The 24,020-nt window shown below is 40.2% G+C and overlaps 1 protein-coding gene across 5 annotated transcripts in view; it reads right to left on the reverse strand.

The window, feature by feature from the left end:
- NXPH1 (neurexophilin 1) overlaps positions 1 to 24,020 on the reverse strand; it is a 412,148-nt gene that overhangs the window by 313,947 nt on the left and 74,181 nt on the right. The window contains exon 4 of one of the 5 annotated variants that reach the window (XM_079932574.1): positions 1,107 to 1,223. The exons of the other annotated variants lie outside the window; for them this stretch is intronic. The gene's annotated coding sequence lies outside the window, so the exon portion shown is untranslated. The remainder of the gene's footprint in view (positions 1 to 1,106; positions 1,224 to 24,020) is intronic. 5 annotated transcript variants of the gene reach the window in all.

A 24,020-nucleotide genomic window follows, 5' to 3' on the forward strand; every position in this document is an offset into this window, starting at 1 on the left:
AAGGTACATGCTTGCAGAAAACGAAAAATATAATAATGAGTATTTTGGCCAAGTTTACCCACAGTAGCCTGACTCAATCAACCAGTCAGTTGAATGTGTAAAGATAATTTTTAATGACTACTTAATGTTCCATCTAATCAGTAGACCATAATGAGCTCAACCATGTCTCTGTTGTTGGAATGTAGATAGTTCCACATTCTCTACCAACATAAAAAGTGCTGAAACTCATTTTATTTCTCCAAGAGATAGCATTACTGGACCAAGGTGTTTGAGGTTTTCAACACACTTTGCCAAATTGCTATCACAGGAAATTGTACTAATTTAATTCTCCCCAAATTATCAGAGTGGCTGTTTCACTGACAAATTTTAATATGATTGTTTAAGAGCAATCTCTATGCTACTAATGGCCATTAGAATTGAGTCTTGCTTCTATCATGATCAACTACAATCTAATTTACTCAACCTCCTACCTCCAGGTATTAAGTGATTCTAACAAGAGTTAAGCTCTCTGTATAGGATTCTGTTTAAACAGTGAAAAAGTGCATGTGTCACTTGAAATGTGAAATATTGTTCTTATTACTAAATCTTCTGATATTTATTAATACCTCTGCCCCTAAGGCTTAATCTTGATTTGTTTCTGACCCTAAGGCTTAACCTTGATTTCTTACCACCCCTTAATTAAGGACTCTTGGTAACATCAGTTAACTAAATCAACTACTGTTTATATCTATAGTTGCTGGTCTATCATGCTCTGACTGTGGCCCTAAGCTTATTATGAGGAGATTCAGAATCTATGCGCAAACCAAGAGTTATTTATAGATTGAATAAATAGTATGTATCCTATGAAGACAGACCACTATTTTTCCAATGTATGTATATATTGTTGTGCAAAACAAATTTATTTCAAAGCATTGTTGAATTCATAACAGCTTTTGTCATCAAATGTTTTCTCAGCAGATCCTAAAAACACAACTGCTCTTATGGGGATTTTAGAGATTGGAAGACATTAAAAATGTTTCTTCACATTCAAAAATGTTGGAAACCATTTAAGTGGGTGTCAGAGCACATGTGTACATTTGGTGGAGATAGGAAAGGCAGGTACTTACTGAATGCCATTCAAATGGTCCTTCTTTAGCTTATGTTCTAAGTTGGGTACAAATTTAAGTATTCCTTTCTGAGAAGCTCAAGTACTGTCTTCTTTCAATGAGGAATGTTGCAATAGTCTAAAAAAAGAATGACAACAGCACCACATTCAGAGCCAAAATTTTCCTTAAGCCCAAAGTATCTGGTGTGAATGCAAGCACAGCCCAAATCTTCCCTCAGTCACTGCACGTGTGTACTCAGTCTTGGCCACTGATCTCAGACATTTTCCACAACTTTCCACAAGTGTCAAGAAGAATTACAGGGAAACTGAGCTATCATCAGTTCATGGGGTGTTTTTCTGGGATTCCTTTGTTACTATTTATTTATTTATTTTTATTTTTTATCTTTGACTGCATTGGGTCTTTGTTGCTGCATGTGGGCTTTCTCTGGTTGCGGCGAGCAGGGGCTACTCTTCGTTGAGGTGCGCAGGCTTCTCACTGTGGTGGCTTCTCTTGTTGTGGAGCACGGGCTCTAGGCATGCGGGCTTCAGTAGTTGTGGCACATGGGCTCAGTCATTGTGGCTCGTGGGCTCTAGAGCGCAGGCTCAGTAGTTGTGGCTCACGGGCTTAGTTACTACACGGCATGTGGGATCTTCCCGGACCAGGGCTCGAACCCATGTCCCCTGCATTAGCAGGAGGATTCTTAACCACTGTGCTACCAGGGGAGCCTGTTACCATTTAAATATCCTAAAAGCCTGAGTGACCATACTAAGGCAGGCACCAGGCAAGAAAAAAAAAGGCTGATTTTTTATAAAGAGAGATGGAAGTGCTGTTACACAACTCTGCCTGTAAGACTACAAAACCTTACAGCTTGTTTTATAGGGAGGAGCAGTGAAGCAGGAAATTGCTAATGCCACAAATCTGAAGAAGCCAGAAAATGTGAGGATACCAAGCAAGAATGCTGAGATTTTAATACCTACCCAAGGCCCCTGCAGCAGAGACTAAAGGGTTCAGAAGTAAACATTCAAGAAGTGAAATACCACTTAGCTGATTATAGATTTGAGCTTGATTAGCTCTAAAGAATCTTAAGAACAAAAGAATGGGGTTAATCTATATATTTAGTTAACAGGCATTTTCCTCACCAGCTTCGATTTGCCATTACTCTTATTTCTAATAAAGCATGTTAACTATCACATATAACATAGGTGGTAAGCATATATTCACAGTTTTAGCATTTTGTAGAACTTATTTCTCAGGTATTTAGGCTGACAATACACAGTATGTCTTTAAGCTTTATAAAAACCTAATATTCGGGCTTCCCTGGTGGCGCAGTGGTTGAGAGTTTGCCTGCCGATGCAGGGGACACAGGTTTGTGCTCCGGTCCGGGAAGATCTCGCATGCCGCGGAGCGGCTGGGCCCGTGAGCCATGGCCACTGAGCCTGAGCGTCCGTAGCCTGTGCTCCGCAATGGGAGAGGCCAAAACAGTGAGAGGCCCGCGTACCGCAAAAAAAACCACAAACAACAACAACAAAAAAACCTAATGTTCAACACACAAGAATTTCCAGAGGATGTGTGAATTAATCCATTTCCAGATCCTCAACTTTCACATATACTCTTTCTTAAAATGTATTTGCTTAGCTATCATTCAGACCTTGGTTTCTAGATACCATTTACCTATAAAAGGAACTAGGCCTCCTTGGAGAAATGACTGATTCTAGGGACAGGGCATGGAAAATACAAGGTAAGCCTGGAATACCTTGTAGTGCCAGAAAATAAGAAAGTGGAAAGAAAGAAGAAAAGAAAGAAAAAGTGGGGGGGGGGAAGAAAGGAAGGAAGGAAGGGAGGGAGGGAGGAAGGAAGGAAGGAAGAGATGGGAGAGTTGGAGGGAAGGAAGATAGAAGCATGTCAAACGTACACAACGCTAAAGAGTTCCCAGTGTCCAAAGCTGGAAGAAATTGAGCAACAAAATAAATAATATCAGTTTATAACCCAAAGAATAAAATAAGCATCAGTGAATCTGTAGTCATATAAACAAATGAATGAATAAATCAATAAATGGAGAGGAGACTATTTTCCTTATATATTTGCTTGGCCAAGCGTGAAGCCAAGAAAGAATGAGTGAAACAGAAAATCACCATTAGAATGCCACCATAATAACTCCTGCAGATAAGATACACTGACAAATGCTAAAATTAGGAGGCAAAACTTTAATGTTAAACAGGATAGTTGAATAGCCTCTCCCAAAATATTTATTAATTACTGTGATGATGGTTTTAACATTTATCCATATTTTCTGCTACTCCTCCCTCCAGGAGGTGGAGTTTCATTCCTCTCCCCTGAGGGTGGGCTGGACTTAATGACTCTCCTCTATCAAATAGAAGATGGAAAGGGAGAAACCATAACTTTATGGTGGAGAAACCCAGCATACACCACTTACCCAAGTGATCAACGTTAATACCACCATGATAAGTCATGTTGATGTCACGTACCCCTGACCTGATACAATGAAAGCACTTCACCTCTGGGGTGTTCTTCTTAAAAATGCATAACCCCAGTCTACTCATGAGAAAACATCAGACAGACTCAAATGAATATACTTTATACAAAATACCTGAAAAGTACTCTTCAAAAGTGTCAAGGTCATGAAAGACAAGGAAAGACCAAGATACAGTCACAGATTAAAGAGTTTAAGAAGACACAAGAACTACAGTTGACCCTTGAACAATGCACGTTTGAACTGCAAAGATCCATCCATACACAGGTATTTCTCAGTAGTAAGTACTACAGTACCACACAGTCCACAGTTGGTTGAATCCAAGGTTTTGGAGGAACCAGGGATATGGAGGATCGACTAAATTATAGGCAGATTAACCCCCACACACAAACACACATGTTGTTCAAGGGTCAACTGTAAATGCAACATATTATCCTGCGACAGAAAAAAAGACATTAGTGGGAAAACTGGTGAAATATGTATGAATCTGTGAAGTCTGAACCAATGTTAATTTCTTAGTTTTGATAAATATACTATGGTTGGGGGAGACGTTAACATTATCAGAAGCTGGGTAAAGGGTATGTGGAACCTCCCTGGACTATTTTTGCTACTCTTTATAACCTAAAATTATCTCAAAATAAGAATTTTTGAAAACTGATCTGCTTGAGAATGCTTCTCCTTCTGACGGTTTTCATGTTCTTTCTTCCCCTTTCACAATGACCTGTCTCCCGCTTGACAACAACAACAAAAAAAATCAAAAAACACTTCTTCCCCCTACTTAATTCTTGCTGTGGTAAACTGCCCCAGGGTTTAAACCCACCTGCAAAGCAAACCAGGGGACAAATTTGAAATGCCTCTGAGGATAAGTCCATTGGGAGGGAAGCAAAGAGATCAGAAAGTGGCAAGAAGGACTAATAATGGGAGCTAAACCTCTCCTCTCTCCTTTTCTCTCTATTCTGTTTCTCTGTGTCTCTGTGTCTCTCTCTGTCTCTGTCTCTCTCCCTCTCCCTCGTGCTTACCTCGTTTCTCCTATAAACTTACCAACCTAAAAATTTTAATTCAAAACTAAGAAAGTTATCACAGGGATATGTTCACACGTTGATCTGAATTTTTTTAAAAAAGAAAGTCTAATATTTTTCTGGCAGAAAATAACTTTGATTTGGCTGAAAGGTTCAACAGCAAGGACTGACTTTGCTAATTAAATTATATGTTGGACACTTGAATCAACTCGAATGGACTATATTTGAGACTCCAAAGTTCTGAGGCAAATATATTGAAAGCATGTACAATATGCCAGAAAATATGTCTTTTGCAACGATTTAAACTTGATCTTAAAGTTTTATACATCCATTTTTAGATGTGAGGTTGTAAACAGTTTTAAAAATTTTTTTTGGCGGGCGGGCAGGGCGTAGAGAATGCAAGCAAAACTTCTGAAGACCAATATAGTAGAAGGGGGAAAAAAATCACTGTGCCTACTTAACTAATTGAAGTGGCATTCTTATGAGCACCACTCATAAGTGTTTGGTCTGCGGGAGTCATGGGGAATGCTAAGATACAGGCAGATATGGAACAAGACAGAACAAGTGCCTGAACTACAGAGACTCAGAGGGAAGGGGCCAGGTGTTTATCTACTCTGGTTTTTAACCCATCTTGGGTCTCATATCCTTTTGAGAATTCTATTAAAGTTATGAACTTCCCCCACAGAATCACACATGTAACAGCATACTCTCTAAATTTTGCGTACAATTTGAGGAGGTTCAGGAAATGCCCAGAGGACCCAGTTAGGAAGCCTTGGTATAGAGAAATGGATAAATGTCTATCCACATGTGTGAGCATCGCAAAGAATTTTTGCATGCACTATAAATCTCAGTCCATGTGACACCAGCGTAATGACCTGAGAATGAGGCCATGCTCAGGACTGGGCATGTCAACGAGGTATAGCATTACTACAGTGGCCACTCTGCCTTCCTCCCCCTTCTACACCATCTCTCTCAGCCATTATCCCCCTAAGCCTGCCTTCTTCCCTCTGCCCACTTCCCACCCCCTGCCCAAGTTCTGAAAACTTAGTATGAATTGAAATTTGGCCCAATCACTTAATCTGACAGCCTGCTTTTGGAATGAGAGCCAATGATAGTCTATAAGGTGCCTGCAACAAAGTTTTAAAAGTATCCCCCTTTGGGCATGAATTTTAAAAGGTCCCCTCGAGGAAGATGTAGGCCCTCATTTAGGTCTTGGCAAAGATGACACTTTTGGACAAGGAAGAGATTACCCCTTCTGGTCAGATGGAACCCTGCAACAGGGCACAATTTTTGATGAATAGGGTGAGCTATACTCCAGTAAAAACAAATTTTTCTTTAAATAGCGTGAGCTACATTTTAGACCCTCAATCATTCCTCAGCTGCTCTTCTGAGCAGTGGACAAACTGCACAACCGTAAGTGACAGTTTTGTTTATCTTATTATGAACACTGCAACTATTCTGACCTGGTGAAAGTGCCAATTGTTCTGTCTTGTTTCTAGAATGGAGAGTCAAAACTGTCAAAAAGAGCCCAGCCTCTGCTAGTGTGACTATTACATCTTCCAATTTGGAGATAATCTGCCCTGAGAATCAGTCCCTGGACTCTCTTTGGGGTCCATTTCCACCTCAAAGGGGTTCAGACAAAGACACAGCTAAACCTGTGAATTCCTCCATAGATACAGGTTACTGGCCTGTAAGGAACCCCAAGACTCAAGCAGGTCACCTAAGCCTTGGATTGATTTTCCCTTTTCCCCTGTTTAACACTCACTAGCACAGTTCCAGAGTGGCCAGACAAACCCTCGAAACAGTCTAGAGTCTGGACTAGCAAACTGATGACAAGATTATGGATATGGATAATTCTTCTAGTCTAACGATTCTCAAAGTATTATCCATAAACTGGTTATCAAAGCCTTTTGAAAACTTCCAGTGATATTAGATTTTTTAAATTGTGATAAAACATACATAAAATTTACCATCTTAACCATTTTTAAGTTTTTAATATTCTTTTTTTTAATATATCTTTATTGGAGTATAACTGCTTTACAATGTTGTGTGAGTTTCTGCTGTACAACAAAGTGCATCAGCTATATGCATACATATATCCAATATCCCCTCCCTCTTGAGCCTCCCTCCCACCCTCCCTATCCCACCCCTCTAGGTCGTCACAAAGCATCGAGCTGATCTCCCTGTGCCTATGCAGCAGCTTCCCACTAGCCATCCATTTGACATTTGGTAGTGTATACATGTCAATGCTACTCTCTCATTTCATCCCAGCTTCCTCTTCCCCCACTGTGTCCTCAAGTCCATCCGTTCTCTATGTCTGCGACTTTATTCCTGCCCTGCCACTAAGTTCATCAGTACCGTTTTTTTAGATGCCACGTATGTGTGTTAGCATACGGTATTTATTTTTCTCTTTCTGACTTACTTCACTCTGTATGACAGACTCTAGGTCCATCCACCACACTACAAATGACTCATTTTCATTTCTTTTTATGGCTGAGTAATATTCCATTGTATATATGTGCCACATCTTCTTTATCCATTCAACTGTCAATGGACACTTAGGTTGCTTCCATGTCCTGGCTATTGTAAATAGTGTTGCAATGAACATTGTGGTACATGTACCCATGTATATTTAATTTTTAAAAAAATTATTTTATTTATTTATTTTTGTCTGCATTGGGTCTTCACTGCTGCATGCAGGCTTTCTCTAGTTGCAGTGAGCAGGGGCTACTCTTCATTGCAGTGCACGGGTTTCTCATTGCAGTGGCTTTTCTTATTGTGGAGCATGGACTCCAGGCACTCGGGCTTCAATAGTTGTGGCACGTGGGCTCAGTAGTTGTGGCTTGCAGGCTCTAGAGCACAGGCTCAGTAGTTGTGGCACACGGGCTTAGTTGCTCCGCAACATGTAGGATCTTCCTGGACCAGGGTTTGAACGCATGTCCCCTGCATTGGCAGGCAGATTCTTAACCACTGAACCACCAGGGAAGCACTACATGTATCTTTTTGAGTTATGGTTTTCTTGGGGTATATGCCCAGTAGTGGGATTGCTGGTACCATCTTAATCATTTTTAGGTATACACTTCAGTAGTCATATACATTCAAATTGCTGGACAACCAATCTCCAGAACTTTTTTCATCTTTCAAAACTGAAACTCTATACTCATTAAACAATTCTCCCCTCCCCTGGCAACCACCCTCCCACTTTTTGTGTCTATGAGTTTGACTACTCTAGGTATCTCATATAAGTGTGATCATACGGTATTTGTCTTATGACTGGCTTGTTTCACTTAGTTCATCCATGTTGAAGCATATATCAGCATTTCCTTCCTTTTTTAAAAAATTTTTAAATTTTATTTTGTTTATTTTTTTAAACAGCAGGTCCTTAATAGTCATCAATTTTATACACATCAGTGTATACATGTCAATCCCAATCGCCCAATTCATCACACCACCCCCCTCACCCCCCTGCCGCTCTCCCCGCTTGGTGTCCATATATTTGTTCTCTACATCTGTGTCTCGATTTCTGCCCTACAAACTGGTTCATCTGTACCATTTTTCTAGGTTCCACATATATGTGTTAATATATGATATTTGTTTTTCTCTTTCTGACTTACTTCACTCTGTATGACAGTCTCTAGATCCATCCACGTTTCTACAAATGGCCCAATTTCATTTTTACGGCTGAGTAATATTCCATTGTATATATGTACCACATCTTCTTTATCCATTCGTCTGTCGATGGGCATTTAGGTTGCTTCCATGACCTGGCTACTGTAAATAGTGCTGCAATGAACATTGGGGTGCATGTTTCTTTTTGAATTATGGTTTTCTCTGGGTATATGCCCAGTAGTGGGATTGCTGGATCATATGGTAATTCTAGTTTTAGTTTTTTAAGGAACCTCCATACTGTTCTCCATAGTGATAGTATCAATTTACATTCTGACCAACAGTGCAAGAGGGTTCCCTTTTCTCCACACCCTATCCAGCACTTCTTGTTTGTAGATTTTCTGATGATGCCCATTCTAACTGGTGTGAGGTGATACCTCATGGTAGTTGTGATTTGCATTTCTCTAATAATTAGTAATGTTGAGCAGCTTTTCATGTGCTTCTTGGCCATCTGTATGTCTTCTTTAGAGAAATGTCTATTTAGGTCTTCTGCCCATTTTTGGATTGGGTTGTTTGTTTCTTTAATATTGAGCTGCATGAGCTGTTTATATACTTTGGAGATTAATCCTTTGTCTGTTGATTCATTTGCAAATATTTTCTGCCATTCTGAGGGTTGTCTTTTTGTTTTGTTTATGGTTTCCTTTGCTGTGCAAAAACATTTAAGTTTCATTAGGTCCCATTTGTTTATTTTTGTTTTTATTTCCATTACTCTAGTAAGTGGATCAAAAAAGATATTGATGTGATTTATGTCAAAGATTGTTCTTCCTATGTTTTTCTCTAAGAGTTTTATAGTGTCCAGTCTTAAATTTAGGTCTCTAACGCATTTTGAATTTCTTTTTGTATATGGTGTTAAGGAGTGTTCTAATTTCATTGTTTTACATGTAGCTGTCCAGTTTTACCAGCACCACTTACTGAAGAGACTGTCTTTTCTACATGGTATATCCTTGCCTCCTTTGTCATAGATTAGTTGACCATAGGTGTGTGGGTTTATCTCTGGGCTTTCTATCTTTTTCAATTGATCTATCTTTCTGTTTTTCTGCCAGTACCATATTGTCTTGAATATTGTAGCTTTGTAGTATAGTCTGAAGTCAGGGAGTCTGATTCCTCCAGCTCTGGTATTTTCCCTCAAGACTGCTTTGGCTATTTGGGGTATATTGTGTCTCCATACAAATTTTAAGATTTTTTGTTCTAGTTTCATAAAAAATGCCATTGGTAATTTGATAGGGATTGCATTGAATCTGTAGATTGCTTTGGGTAGTATAGTCATTTTCACAATATTGATTCTTCCAATCCAAGAACATGGTATATCTCTCCAACTGTTGGTATCATCTTTAATTTCTTTCATCAGTGTCTTACAGTTTTCTGCATATAGGTCTTTTGTTTCCCTAGGTAGGTTTATTCCTAGGTATTTTATTCTTTTTGTTGCCATGGTAAACAGGAGTGTTTCCTTAATTTCCCTTTCATATTTTTCAACATTAGTGTATAGGAATGCAAGAGATTCCTGTGCATTAATTTTTTTATCCTGCAACTTTACCAAATTCACTGATTAGCTCTAGTAGTTTTCTGGTGGCAGTGGCATTTTTAGGATTCTCTATGTATAGTATGATGTCATCTGCAAACAGTGACAGTTTTACTTCTTCTTTTCCAATTTGTATTGTTTTTATTTCTTCTTCTTCTCTAATTGCCGTGGCTAGGACTTCCAAAACTATGTTGAATAATAGTGGTGAGAGTGGGCAACCTTGTCTCGTTCCTGATCTTGCAAGAAATGCTTTCAGTTTTTCACCATTGAGAATGATGTTTGCTGTGGGTTTGTTGTATATGGCCTTTATTATGTTGAGGTAGGTTCCCTCTATGCCCACTTTCTGGAGATCTTTTATCATAAATCGGTGCTGAATTTTGTCAAAAGCTTCTTCTGTATCTACTGACATGATCATATGGTTTTTATTCTTCAATTTGTTAATATGGTGTATCACATTGATTGATTTACGTATATTGAACAATCCTGGCATCCCTGGGATAAATCCCACTGGATCATGCTGTATGATCCTTTTAATGTGTTGTTGGATTGTTTGCTAGTATTTTGTTCACGAGTTTTGCATGTATGTTCATCAGTAATATTGGTCTATAATTTTCTTTTTTTGTGATATTTTTTTCTGGTTTTGGAATCAGGGTGAGGGTGGCTTTGTAGAATGAATTTGGGAGTGTTTCTCCCTCTGCAATTTTTTGGAAGAGTTTGAGAAGGGTGGGTGTTAGCTCTTCTCTAAATGTTTGATAGAATTCACCTGTGAAGCCATCTGGTCCTGGACTTCTGTTTGTTGGAAGATTTTTAATCACAGTTTCAATTTCATTACTAGTGATTGGTCTGTTCATATTTTCTGTTTCTTCCTGGTTCAGTCTTGGAAGGTTATACCTTTCTAAGAATTTGCGCATTTCTTCCAGGTTGTCCATTTTGTTGGCATAGAGGTGCTTGTAGTAGTCTCTTAGGATGCTTTCTATTTCTGCAGTGTCTGTTGTAACTTCTCCTTTTTCATTTCTAATTTTATTGATTTCAGTCCTGTCCTTTTTCTTGATGAGTCTGGCTAATGGTTTATCAAATTTGTTTATCTTCTCAAAGAACCGCTTTTAGTTTTATTGATCTTTGCTATTGTTTTCTTTGTTTCTATTTCACTTATTTCTGCTCTGATCTTTATGATTTCTTTCCTTCTGCTAACTTTGGGTTTTCTTTGTTCTTCTTTCTCTAGTTCCTTTAGGTGTAAGGTTACATTGTTTATTTGAGATTTTTCTTGTTTCTTGAGGTAGGCTTGTATAGCTATAAACTTCCCTCTTAGAACTGCTTTTGCGGCATCCCATAGGTTTTGGATTGTCGTGTTTTCATTGTCATTTGTCTCTAGGTATTTTTTGATTTCCTCTTTGATTTCTTCAGTGATCTCTTGGTTATTTAGCAACGTATTGTTTAGCCTCCATGTGTTTGTGTTTTTTACATTTTTTTCCCTGTAATTCATTTCTAATCTCATAGTGTTGGGGTCAGAAAAGATGCTGGATATGATTTCAATTTTCTTAAATTTACTGTGGCTTGATTTGTGACCCAAGATGTGATCTATTCTGGAGAATGTTCCGTGTACACTTGAGAAGAAAGTGTAATCTGCTGTTTTAGGATGGAATGTCCTATAAATATCAATTAAATCTATCTGGTCTATTGTGTCATTTAAAGCTTCTGTTTCCTTTTTTATTTTCATTTTGGATGATCTGTCCATTGGTGTAAGTGAGGTGTTAAAGTCCCCCACTATTATTGTGTTACTGTCGATTTCCTCTTTTATAGATGTTAGCAGTTGCCTTATGTATTGAGGTGCTCCTATGTTGGGTGCAAATATATTTATAATTGTTATATCTTCTTGTTGGATTGATCCCTTGATCATTATGTAGTGTCCTTCCTTGTCTCTTGTAACATTCTTTATTTTAAAGTCTATTTTATCTGATATGAGTATTGCTACTCCAGCTTTCTTTTGATTTCCATTTGCATGGAATATCTTTTTCCTTCCCCTCACTTTCAGTCTGTATGTTTACCTAGGTCTGAAGTGGGTCTCTTGTAGACAGCATATAGATCAGTCTGGTTTTTGTATCCATTCAGCAAGCCTGTGTCTTTTGGTTGGAGCATTTAATCCATTCACGTTTAAGGTAATTATCGATATGTATGTTCCTATGACCATTTTCTTAATTGCTTTGGGGTATTTTTTGTAGGTCCTTTTCTTCTCTTGTGTTTCCTACTTAGAGAAGTTCCTTTAGCGTTTGTTGTAGAGCTTGTTTGGTGGTGCTGAATTCTCTTAGCTTTTGCTTGTCTGTAAAGCTTTAGATTTCTCCATCGAATCTGAATGAGATTATTGCCGGGTAGAGTAATCTTGGTTGTAGGTTCTTCACTTTCATCACTTTAAGTATATCATGCCACTCCCTTCTGCCTTGTGAGTTTCTGATGAGAAATAAGCTGTTAATCTTATGGGGGTTCCCTTGTATGCTATTTGTCATTTTTCCCTTTTTGCTTTCAATAATTTTTCTTTGTCTCTAATTTTTGCCAGTTTGATTACCATGTGTCTCGGCATGTTTCTCCTTGGGCTTATTCTGTATGGGACTCTCTGCACTTCCTGAACTTGGGTGGCTATTTCCTTTCCCATGTTAGGGAAGTTTTCAACTATAAGCTCTTCAAATATTTTCTCTGGTCCTTTCTCTCCCTCTTCTCCTTCTGGGGCCCCTATAATGCGAATGTTGTTGCACTTAATGTTGTCCCAGAGGTCTCTTAGGCTGTCTTCAGTTCCTTTCATTCTTTTTTCTTTATTCTGTCCCACAGCAGTGAATTCCACCATTCTGTCTTCCAGGTCACTTATCCATTCTTATGCCACAGTTATTCTGTTATTGGTTCCTTCTAGTGTAGTTTTCATTTCAGTTATTGTATTGTTCATCTCTGTTTGTTTGTTAATTCTTCTAGGTTTTTGTTAAACATTTCTTGCATCTTCTTGATCTTTGCCTGTATTCTTTTTCTGAGGTCCTGGATCATCTTCGCTATCATTATTCTGAATTTTTTTTCTGGAAGGTTGCCTATCTCCACTTCATTTAGTCGTTTTTCTGGGATTTTATCTTGTTCCTTCATCTGGTATATGGCTCTCTGCCTTTGCATCTTGTCTATCTTTCTGTGAATGTGGTTTTTGTCCCACAGGCTGCAGGATTGTAGTTCTTCTTGCTTCTGCTGTCTGCCCTCTGGTGGATGAGAGCTCCTTCCTTTTTAAGGCTAAATAACCTTCCATCATATGTATATACCACATCTTGTTTGTCCATTCATCCGCTGATGAACACTGAGTTACTTCCACCTTTTGGCTATTGTGAATAATGCTGCTATAAACATGGATATACAAATACCTCTTCAAGACCCTGCTTTCAATCTTCTGGGTATATGCCCAGAAGTGGAACTGCTGGATCATATGGTAATTCTAGTTACAATTTATTAAGGAATCATCATACTGTGCTTCCACAGCAGCTGCACCACTTTACATTCCCACCAACAGTGCACAACTATTCCAATTTCTCCACATACCTGACAGTGCTTGTTTTCTGGTTTTGTGGTTTGGGGTTTTAACAGTAGCCATCCTAAGGGATGTGAGGTTTTATTTTTGAACCATCAAACTGCAAAAATCCATTGTGCATGAGACTGGAAGTTCCCTCACTTGGGTCAACCCCAAATCTCCTGTGTTTTAGCCTCTTTTGCAAAATTGGGATATGCCTTCTCCTTCTCATCTTACAGAATAAAAGCAAACACGGTTGCTCCATCCTCATGAGAGGAATGATACATACAACTGAGATTACTTCTAAAGAAATGGCAAGATATTCCTAGGAGTGCAGCGGAATAAGAGGAAAACAAGGAGAACAATGTAAAGGAATTAGAAGTTCATGGGAAACTGAGCAGGAGCTACGAATAATCAGACAGAGAAACTCATGGTGTGTAAAGCTCACACCTGCCTTAAGGTGAGTAGCCAATAGCAGAAAGCAAAACACTCTGGAGAAAAGAAGTTCACTCATGCTGTTCCTTGATTATGGCATGCCTCCTCCAGCCTGAGAGCCCTTGCACAGCAGTTACCTCTGATGCAAAGTTCTTCCTCCCATTATCTGTGTAGATAATTTCCTCCTCTTCCTTAGTCTTTAATTGACTGTCATCTTCTCTTTAAACCAAGCTTCAATCATCCTATTTATATTTGTAACCCCCATCAACCCCTGGTATGCTTGATTCCCTCTTACCCACTTTTAACTTTCATTTCTCTCACAGCTTTTATCAACTTCCAACAGATCTTGTGATTTACTTATCACATAGTGATTTATTGTTTATTGCCTCTTCCCTTCACTAGAATGTAAGCTTCACAAGGGCAGGAATCTTTGTCTGTTTTATTCATTGATGTACCTTAAAGTCATAGAATAACGACTTTATTATTCTATTCTTACTATGGGTTCAACCCATAGTAAGTGTTCAATGAATATTTGTTGAATAAAAGGAGAGGAGAAATATGTGAAAAGGAGGGAGAAACGAAAAAAATAGAGTAATATGTTCCTTGTGCTTCAATAATGATGCCCAAAGCTCCTAAAGTGAAAAAAAAGGGGGGGGGGGAGAAATGTGGCTTTATTAAGCATATGTGCTAAAATTGCTCATTATGTCACAGTCTGAGCTACTCCTGAAAGCAGAACTTGATATAAAGTCTTGAGCACAGTCTATGGTCCAGGGAGCAGCAGTGAGGGACCAATGAGAGTGAAACAGAGAAACAGGAAAGAACAATACAAAGATGCATTACTGAGTTTGTCACTGCTATAGGTGACTCATGCTTGATCTTCCTGTGACCTTTTGAGGAGCCTTAGGAAATGTCAGAACTGTCCACCCCAGAGACACCAGAGAGACTGATGCACTTTATCCATTAGCTTCTGTCTCCAGTGGTCAAGGATAACTCCACCTCCAGAGCTTAGGTGGAGGTCAAGCTCTTGACACTAGAGGCAGGAACATGATATATGCAGCCCGTGAGGTGAGGTACCACCAGATGACCCCTGTGAGAAGCTTCCTGAACAATGCACAGAGCTAGTCACTGAAGCCTGGATAAGAGGAAAGAGGATGTAAAGTGGTTCAGAGGACTGTCTTACACAGGTGCCAAGCACACACTTGAGGCACTCTTCCTGACCACATTTTGAATCTTTCCTTAGCTCAATCCCTCCCAAATACTTAATGCTTCAATATCTTACATTGGCCCTACCTTGAAACCTACCTCAAGGAAGAGAATGAAAACGAAATTGAGATGTGTATGGTTTCCAAAGGAGAAATAAGGTATGGGGAGGGCCAATCAGAAGATTTGCCAGTGGGCTAGGAACACCCTAAAGAAGGCAGCAACTGACCCCAAAATGAACTAAAATGACTGCCACCTTAAATGCTCTAAGAGACTCAATCCAGAGATCAATGAGTATGACAGATACATTATGAGCAAGTCTTTAAATATTTCTGGAGGGCTGGAAATATGGCAACCCTCACTCATGCCAGTGAGGCCACAAGCAGACTGGGAGAACTTGGCATTGGGCAGAGCTGTGGCAGGAGAGGGCTGTGGCAGACCACGTGCTCCTGACTCTCACTAGGGAGTGGGGAGAAATCACTATGCATGTTTTGGGCCAATAATAACTCCTCATTGATTGCCACTCAGTGTCAGAGATTAGCCCTTTCAGTCACTGACAGGGCCCATTGTACAGGGTGTGGGAATGCAAAGATCCCAAAGGGAAACATCCATTTACTCATTCAAAGTCCAACGAGAACAAGGGAGCAGAGGAAGAAATCGAGGCAGAAGGAGTAAGTGGTTGAGACTTGGAGAAATCTGGCAGGTCAAGGCCAATGGAGATGAGAGATTTGGCTCCTCAGAAGGGTTTAGTTAAAAAAATAAAGAAGGGTGAAAGCAGGTGGGATGTAAGAAACAAATGGGATTTTTTCACTAGTAGAACTGAAAATAGTAGAGAAGAAATGGATGGAGTAAATCAAACTAACATAGACAGTGAGAGGCATGCATGTGCACACACACAGAGCAGAAACCATAGACATACCTGCTGCCCTCAAGCCTTGTCTGCCCAGGTGTTAGTCCTTGCAGGAAGCCCTGCCCAGTGCCCCCAGGCTGAGCTGGCATCTCTCCTGTGTATCTTCCCCACCATAGCCCTCCTTGTGTGGCATGCAATTGACTATTTACTTGTCTGTGTCCCACCTCAGAGTGTTAACTGCTTGAAAGCAGGGACCTTGGCTCTTCTTTGTATCAGTGTCTAATTCAAAGGAGATTCTCAGAGAATGAATCAACTATTCTTCCCATGAAACAGAGGTGTAAAAACAAGTCCAGTAAAGTCAAACACAGAGTGAAATCATTGTGGTTACAGATGAAACAAAACATACAAAAATATGAAATTCTTATTTAAAAAAAATACAGATTCTTTGCTTTCATACCAAGAGATTCTGACTCAAACTTTCTGGCTATCTCTCCAATTATAGTTCCAGATTTAGAAAGAAACAGCTCTTCCAGGAAATTCTTGCCATCAAGTATTTTCTTCAAATTCTGAGTAAACACTACTATTATTTTCAGCTTTCAATCAAGAGTAAGAGAAGAATGAAGATGGTTCAGACACACAGAGATTTCTTGGTGACTTCAGTGATTCTGACACAGTAGTGGGTTTGACAGAAGCCAAATGAACGTGTACTTCTACAAGCCCACCTAGAACTTTCGATACAGGTGATCCATGGGCCACACTGTGGAAAAGCTACTGGGTAAGCTGCAGACAGCAAACCCTATGCTGACCAATGCTCTTACAGTGATAATGATGTCCAAGGGCACACAAGTATCATCAAGAATTTTCATCAGTAAGCGTGTTCTCCTGAGGCAGGAGGGGCCAGTAAACACCGTGATCACATGCAGGGCTGTCTGTGTTCATGCCCAAGAGGCAGAGAAGAGAAAGCAGGCACATCCCTGAGGCACTGCTGAAACAAATGGACATGATAGGCTGGAAACAGTGCTTGAGAGTTCCTCACAATGCAAAGTGTGTTTAAGTTCTTCGGAGAAAAGTTTAATGGTCAACAGCAACAAAAAAATCAAATATGCCTAATAAGGAACTTGTGTTCATTTTCTTGGAAACACTGAGGAGCTGTCTGTCCTAAGATAGGAGGGACTGGAGGGTGGAGATGCACTGGAGAAAGGAGAACATAATGAACAAGCAGAAGCAAAATAGAACAAGACTCCAGAGGGAAGCCAGTGCTTTTGGCCTGGAGAGTTTCACTGACGGATTTTATAAAGGCCCCTGACAGTTAAACCTTGCACACAGGTTTAAGAGCAATGCCCAAGTCCACCATACAATGATGAACAAAGACTGAGTAAAACAGAGTTATGATAAAATCTAGAAATGAAAAGCCTTCCTGCTACTGAGTTGGCATCTCCACCCATTGCTGTGTCTTCCATGACATTGTACATACAGCATATTTTATAAATAAACATATTTATATACTGAAGCATTTACCTTTTATTTTCAATGTTTAGACTTACATAAAAGTCACAATAATAGTATAGAAAGGCACCATATACCCTTCACTCAGCTTCCCCTAATGTTATCATCTTACATAAGCACAGTGCAATTCTCAAACCCAGGAATGAACATCGATATTATATTATTAGCTGATCTAGTGACCTTATTCAAATCTCACCAATGTTCCTACTAATAGCCTTTTTCTGGTCCAGGACCCACTTGAGGACCACACTTTGTGTTTAGTTGTCCTGTCTCTTTACTCTCCTCTAGTCTGGGACAGTACCTGAGTCTTTGTCTTTTTTATAACCTTGACACTTTAGAAGGCCACTTCTCTTGTAGAATATCTGGTTCGGTTTGACATTCTCTCATAATCAGACTGAGGTTATGTATTTTGGGCAGGAATACCACAGAAATGAGACTATCCATTTCTCACTGATGTATTCTTAAGGGACTTGAGAAGAAAGCAGAGAAATCAAAACAGGAATGAGGGAAATGTTAAGTTTTTTTTTTTAAAGATAAAAAGGTGATGTTTTCAGAAAGAATAATAGACTGTTGACAGAAAGTAAACGTCTTAGGTCAGTGGGAGTAAGGACACAGTGAAACAGGATCACTCAAACATTGCTGGAGTGAGAATAAATTGGTACAAAAATTTTAGAAAGCATTTTGACAGATATATCACAAATCCTAAAATTTTTTATAAAACCTTTGACACCAAAACTTTACTTCTGAAACTCTATCCTAGGAAATAAGTGGAAACTTTGCTATTTATCAGTGCCATTTAAAATAGAAAGAAAATCAAAGAAAAATAACAACATCATTATAGTAAACAATTGGGATTTTTTGCTACACAGTACCTGAACATCCTTCTGATTTAGTAAGGGCAGATCCCAAGAGGCAAAGAATTTAGGGCCCTGATTCCCACTATGGAAGACAATCAAGGCATGTAACAGCGACACAGGCTCGACCAATCAGATACTTACACCTGGAGTTTTGAATACTGAGGGAGCGATGCAAACAACCAGATGCAGTCAGAAATCAGCAACAATTGAGGATGTTTATCCTGTAAATTACTGAATCACAACATCATTTGAATTCATATGTTCACCATGTGTCATATGTAAAAATTAGGACAGTCATTGGGAAGTAATTGGACTTTGAGAACTATCCTGAGGATGTATGATGCTATGGACTGAATTGTGTCCCTCTAAAAGTGCTATGTTGAAGCTCCCCAATGTGATGGTATTGGAGACGGGGTCTTTGGGTGGTAATGAAGTTTAGATGAAGCCATGAGAGGGGGACAGTCATCATGGTATTAGTGCCCTCAGAGAGCAATCTCTCTTTCTCTCTCTCTCTCTCTCCTTCTCACTCTCTCTCCCCCATGTGTGGACACAGTGAGAAGGCAGCTGTCTATAATCCAGGAAGAGAGCCCTCACCTGGGAACTGTATTAGCCACCACCACCTTGATTTGGATTTCCAAGCCTCCAGAACTGTGAAAAATAAATTCCTGTGATTTAAGCCACTCAGTTGATGGTATTTTGTTTTGTCAGCCCAGGCTGAGTAAAACATATGGGAAGATTTGGAGAACTTTATTTACTTTGAACCTTCAACTGCCACCCTTGTCTGATGGAACTGCCCCTCCTATACTTGAAGACCCTCTAGTAACCTCGTATGAAGAAATTGCTTTGCAAGGAAAAATCAGTTCTCCTTATCCTTCACTTCTCTACACCACTAGTCTGATAACTAGAGTCAGATCTCACAATGTCTTGGGAACACAATGACAAAGTCAATCACTTGTGGAGAAGGCTTATACACCAATGGAATTGCTGGAATGTACAAAAATCTTGGGAATATGTGTAGAAATGAATTCTAAAGATGCTCAAACAAGTGTACACAGCATGAGTACATTCACCAGAGATTCTGGATTTGATAAACTAATTCAAGTCGCTACAAGTGGGTTTAACTGGTGTTTGGATGATTTTCCCGAAACCTAGACATAACAGTGGACAACACAAAATGAAGTCGGATGCCATAAAAAAAAAAAAAAAAAGCACCCTTAAAATAAACAGGAAGAGGGCTTCCCTGGTGGCGCAGTGGTTGAGAGTCCACCTGCAGATGCAGGGGACACGGGTTCGTGCCCTGGTCTGGGAAGATCCCACATGCTGCGGAGCAGCTGGGCCCGTGAGCCATGGCCGCTGAGCCTGCACGTCCGGAGCCTGTGCTCCGCAGCGGGAGAGGCCACAACAGTGAGAGGCCCGCGTACTGCAAAAAAAAAAAAAAAAGAAGAAGAAAATAATAATAAACAGGAAGATATACAAGAGTTCATGAAATAATACTGGAATGGATTAATCATAGGCAACTCATCAACCATCTACCCTCTAACTATGTCCTTCAAGGGGATCTGACACTTCATTCTCCCAGGCCTTGAGAAATACACTGGTGAGAAGAGGGCTAGTATCTGAAAAGCACTTAGGTGGCTTTGCCTAAGGTCAGGACACTGGTGGGAGACACTGCAGTGCAATGGGCTCCCTGACTTCCAAGAGGATGGGAGGATCCTGAGATGACCGAGGCTCTGGGGTGCCACTGAACCGCCCCGCACAGGATGGGAGTGGCTGCCAGAAACAAAAAGGAGGGTCAGGGTGAACATCAGAGTGTTGTCTTGCAGGGCTCTTTGGCAGAGAACACTGACCATGAAGTTCTTAGCACCAAAATATACAAGCAGATGACCAAAGCCCTTCTTGATTTGTATAACTGGCAGGTCTCCAGGCTGGTAAATAAGAGCCTAACCTGAGCATAAAGTATCAACAATCATAATACCTCACAGATGAAGAGCTCCTTAACTGAAGGGGGAGTGGGAGATTTTTTGAGGAGGACTTTGCAACAATACCAGACTTTATTGTGAAACTTCCCCCAGCCTTCAAAGGAGAACAGAAATGTGAGGAGTTCTTACACCTGTTTTCTAAAGTTTCTGGTTCCAGGCTGCCCCCAACACAGTATAGGGCTATTTGGTTATACCACCCACTTCCTGATTATACCCAATCTTGTGAGCAGCATTTCCAAAGATGCACAATGAGAAAGTTATGCCATAATATGGGGGATTCTGTAAATAACATAAGCTAATTAGATCTTTTCTGGCTGGGAAGAAAAAGATTTTGCTCTCAGTGGAAAAGATTTAATTTGTCTTTGGAAACACATCCTGCAACTAAGTGGAAAGGTCTGTCATGCTTGTAAAGATGATGCCAAGTGCACAATGTGTAGCAAGAAACCTCTACAATTTACCCATAACAAAGCAAAGGGAAGACAGGCCTTCTGACTTCTGGAGACCTTTTTTGGCTACACACACACACACACACACACACACACACACACACACAGGCACACAGAAAACCAGAGAAATGCTGTGCTTCCAGACTAAATATAATAAAAATCCTACTACCAGGAAATTTAAAAAGAAGTTGTTTGCAATTAGCAGTGAGAATCCTCTCAATGTAAAAAGCACATGCCAGTTGACCTACATACCTAACTAAGGTAAGATGGATGAAATTGTGTCTACTCTGTGTCAGTCATAAAACTGAAATAGCATAAAATGTACTGCTTGATTGGAAAATGGGAAAATACAAAAAAGACCCCTTGAGAGCCTCATGTGTCAGTCTTTCCTTGTCCTCTGGGAGAGAGAAGTTTAAATTCTCATACAGCTTTTAGAGAATACTTAACAAGTGCAGTCAGAAAATAAAGCAGACGCTGGCGGCAAGGATAATAGTATGAATAAACTGGAATTATTACAGAATTTTGTACTCTGTTTCCACCCATGAACTATTACTTCTATTATTTTAAAAGATGCAGTCCATATAAATTCTCAGGTGCATTCTCAGGCACCTTGCAAACTGCTGTCTAAAGATAGCACATAACAGGTTAAATCTTGAGAAATTCTTTTTAATTTTACCGATGTTATCGTGCAACCTAATTATAAAATTTCCCCATTTAAGGGGAAAAAAGATTTCAAAAGAAAAAAGGAAAGATTTTTAAAGTTCCACGGATTGGAAATAGTTTAGCAGATTTAGGAATAAAAACTGTTAGAAAAATTTTAGTATTATGGTAACTGTGTACACAATGGTGCTAAAGAAAAAGAATTACAGAAGCTGCCAAGGTCATAAAAATTAATTAGACACTTTACTTACATAAGATATTACCTATCTAGGCAGATATGACAAAGAAATTGTTATGGAGTATTGTGTGTGTTTGTGTGTGTTCAAACTCACTGCTCACAGAAAGACAAGCCCAGGGATGAAATATACACACATCACACACATTTTGGGGTTGCATGGTTTTTTTTACTCTCAAGGAAATGCAGCTTTACTGAACTCAGTGCCATGGAGATAGGAAGTAGGTTTCTACTACATCTAGTAAGGGGGAGAAAAAAAGAGAGAGAGAGGAAGGTGAAAGACTTGAAGAGAAGAAAGTGTAGTTATATGGCAATACCATTCGGCCTCAGAAGCAATGAGTCTATTTCTAAAAAAAAATAGATTATTGCTTCTCTTGTGCAAAATCTTAAAGGAGCCTCCTGAATGTTTCTTCCAAGCCCATTGTTTCTTTATCACTTTCCCCACAGGAGGTGTATTGGTGGCAATGTAATTGCAATCGTTTTTTCTGCCTATTCATTTCATATTCCCCCCTCCCCCCGCTCCCCTCCCCCCCCCGCTCCCCTCCCCCCCCCACCTTCGCCTTCCAAGTCCTAAAGTTGTTCAGGTTAAAGTCCCGCCTCATATTTACCAGAGTTCTCGCTTGTGGGCACGTGGATATGTGTTAAAAAGGGTGGGAGAGGTGTCGGGAAAATCTAGAAGCCTAGTTGAAATTGCCTCATAGAGACATAATCTTTGACAGGTGACCAAATTGGGTCCTCCTAACCCTGTCTGCCTTGGTGACACACGAGAGCGCCCTGAGGCAGCACTGAGGCTCGTCCAGCGCCAGACAGAGAAGAGATGTGTGCGTGGAACAAGGGGCTGGAGCGCTGGTTCTGAACTGCGGGTGACAGGTTGCTGATGGGCTGCAGACTGACATGAGGCTGGAAAAGACGGAGGGCAAACTGCTTACGAGCCATTGTTTGCACCGGAAATGGGTACCCAGTACAGAGACCGGAAGGAAAGGTCAGTGGGGGGAATGCGTGACTGACGCGCAAGGAGAGGCCTGTGCAGGCGGCCAGGAGCAGCGGGGCGCTGGCAGCGTGGAGATGCCAGTTCAGCTCCCGCAAAGAGCGGCGCCCCTAGGCCGGGCTCAGGGTTCCCGGACTGGCGCGCAGTCTGGCGGCTCCCCGAAGCACCAAGCCAACGTCTGCAGGCCCCGGAGCCCTGTTCAAGGACCCAACGCAGCTCCTGGGTGTTGCTCAGTTTTCGCTGAGAGACCGCAGCGGCCGTGGGGGGGTGTAGGGGGAAATAGCGTTCTGATAACCTCGGTGTCGAGGATTAAGCTGTGGCTGACGCTTCCTGTGGGGGGGGGGGAGGGGGAAGGGGGCTGTGAGGAATCCAGGGACGTGGGTGCACTCGGGACTCCCAGGAAAGCCCTGCAGGCCCCCCAGATTCAAGCTATAGGTAAAACGTAGAGGGTAAAAGCTAGAGGAAGCTCACGGATGAGGAAAACTGAAATGACTCCGAGGTCTGTTTGAGGGTATTTTAATTTAGATTATGAAAGGAAGAGTCCCTGAGGTCTGAGACCCTCCTTTAAGGGCAAACACCTGAGATACATATCTGAACGGAAGTGTTCACAGTCCAAGGCTGAAACATCAATGGGCATTCAGACTAGATGACCCTGTGTCCTCTACTCCATGTCACACTGTCCCTACATGCTCTTCCACTTGGTTACTTGGCATCTATGAGGGAGTGAAATGGCAAACAGGTCTCCCAACCTTCTCTTTGTGTGTCTGTTCTTGATAGACATCAAAGCCAACATGATTAGAAACAGCCTGACAGCTCTATCAAGACAAAAGGAAACAATTCTTAACGGGCTCAAGGTATTGAAAACAACTCAGCTTGTAAAGTAATCTATTTCAGACAGCACTCTAGAAAACACAATTTTTTAAAACCACATTATGAGACTATTAGATATCAGCATATATGGAATGAAGGCTGCATTTTTAAAAAGTCCTTTACAAATCCCTTTTCTTCTAAAGCACTCTGAGTCAATTCCATAAAGTTGGCCTGTTACACTTAAATTCTTTCAAATACCAGCACTCTAACAAAGGCTTCTATTGAAGACCTGCATGACTTGTTAAGAACTATCACCATAAAAATATTATCTCGTGGTCTTTGATATTTTCTAAAGTAAAAGAGCAAATAGAATGTAACTCTGGTTTGAGTTTAACTGCATTCCAATCCAATTAGTTTTATAAATTAATAGCTGTTTGTATCTTAACAGTAGGTGATGTTTAATTAGTCAGTTTATTGTTTCCAGTCTTAGTTCAGAATTTCACATTCTGAAGAGTTAGAGTTTTAACTGAGTGTATGAACATTCATCTAGGAAACTGTTTATGCTCAAACTTCTGTCAGAACACTGTGGTACATTAAGATTCCCAGGTGTAACAAAATTACAATATTCTATCTCCAAAATTTATAGTACTTATGGTAGGAACTGCAAACAAGCTGCCTATGGTACTCCAGGCCTGCAGATACATTGTTGTTTATCTTTTCTTCTTTTCTTTAATTTCTTTTCATT

This window comes from Stenella coeruleoalba, assembly GCF_951394435.1.
Source record: "Stenella coeruleoalba genome assembly, chromosome: 9".
Lineage (NCBI taxonomy): Eukaryota > Metazoa > Chordata > Mammalia > Artiodactyla > Delphinidae > Stenella > Stenella coeruleoalba.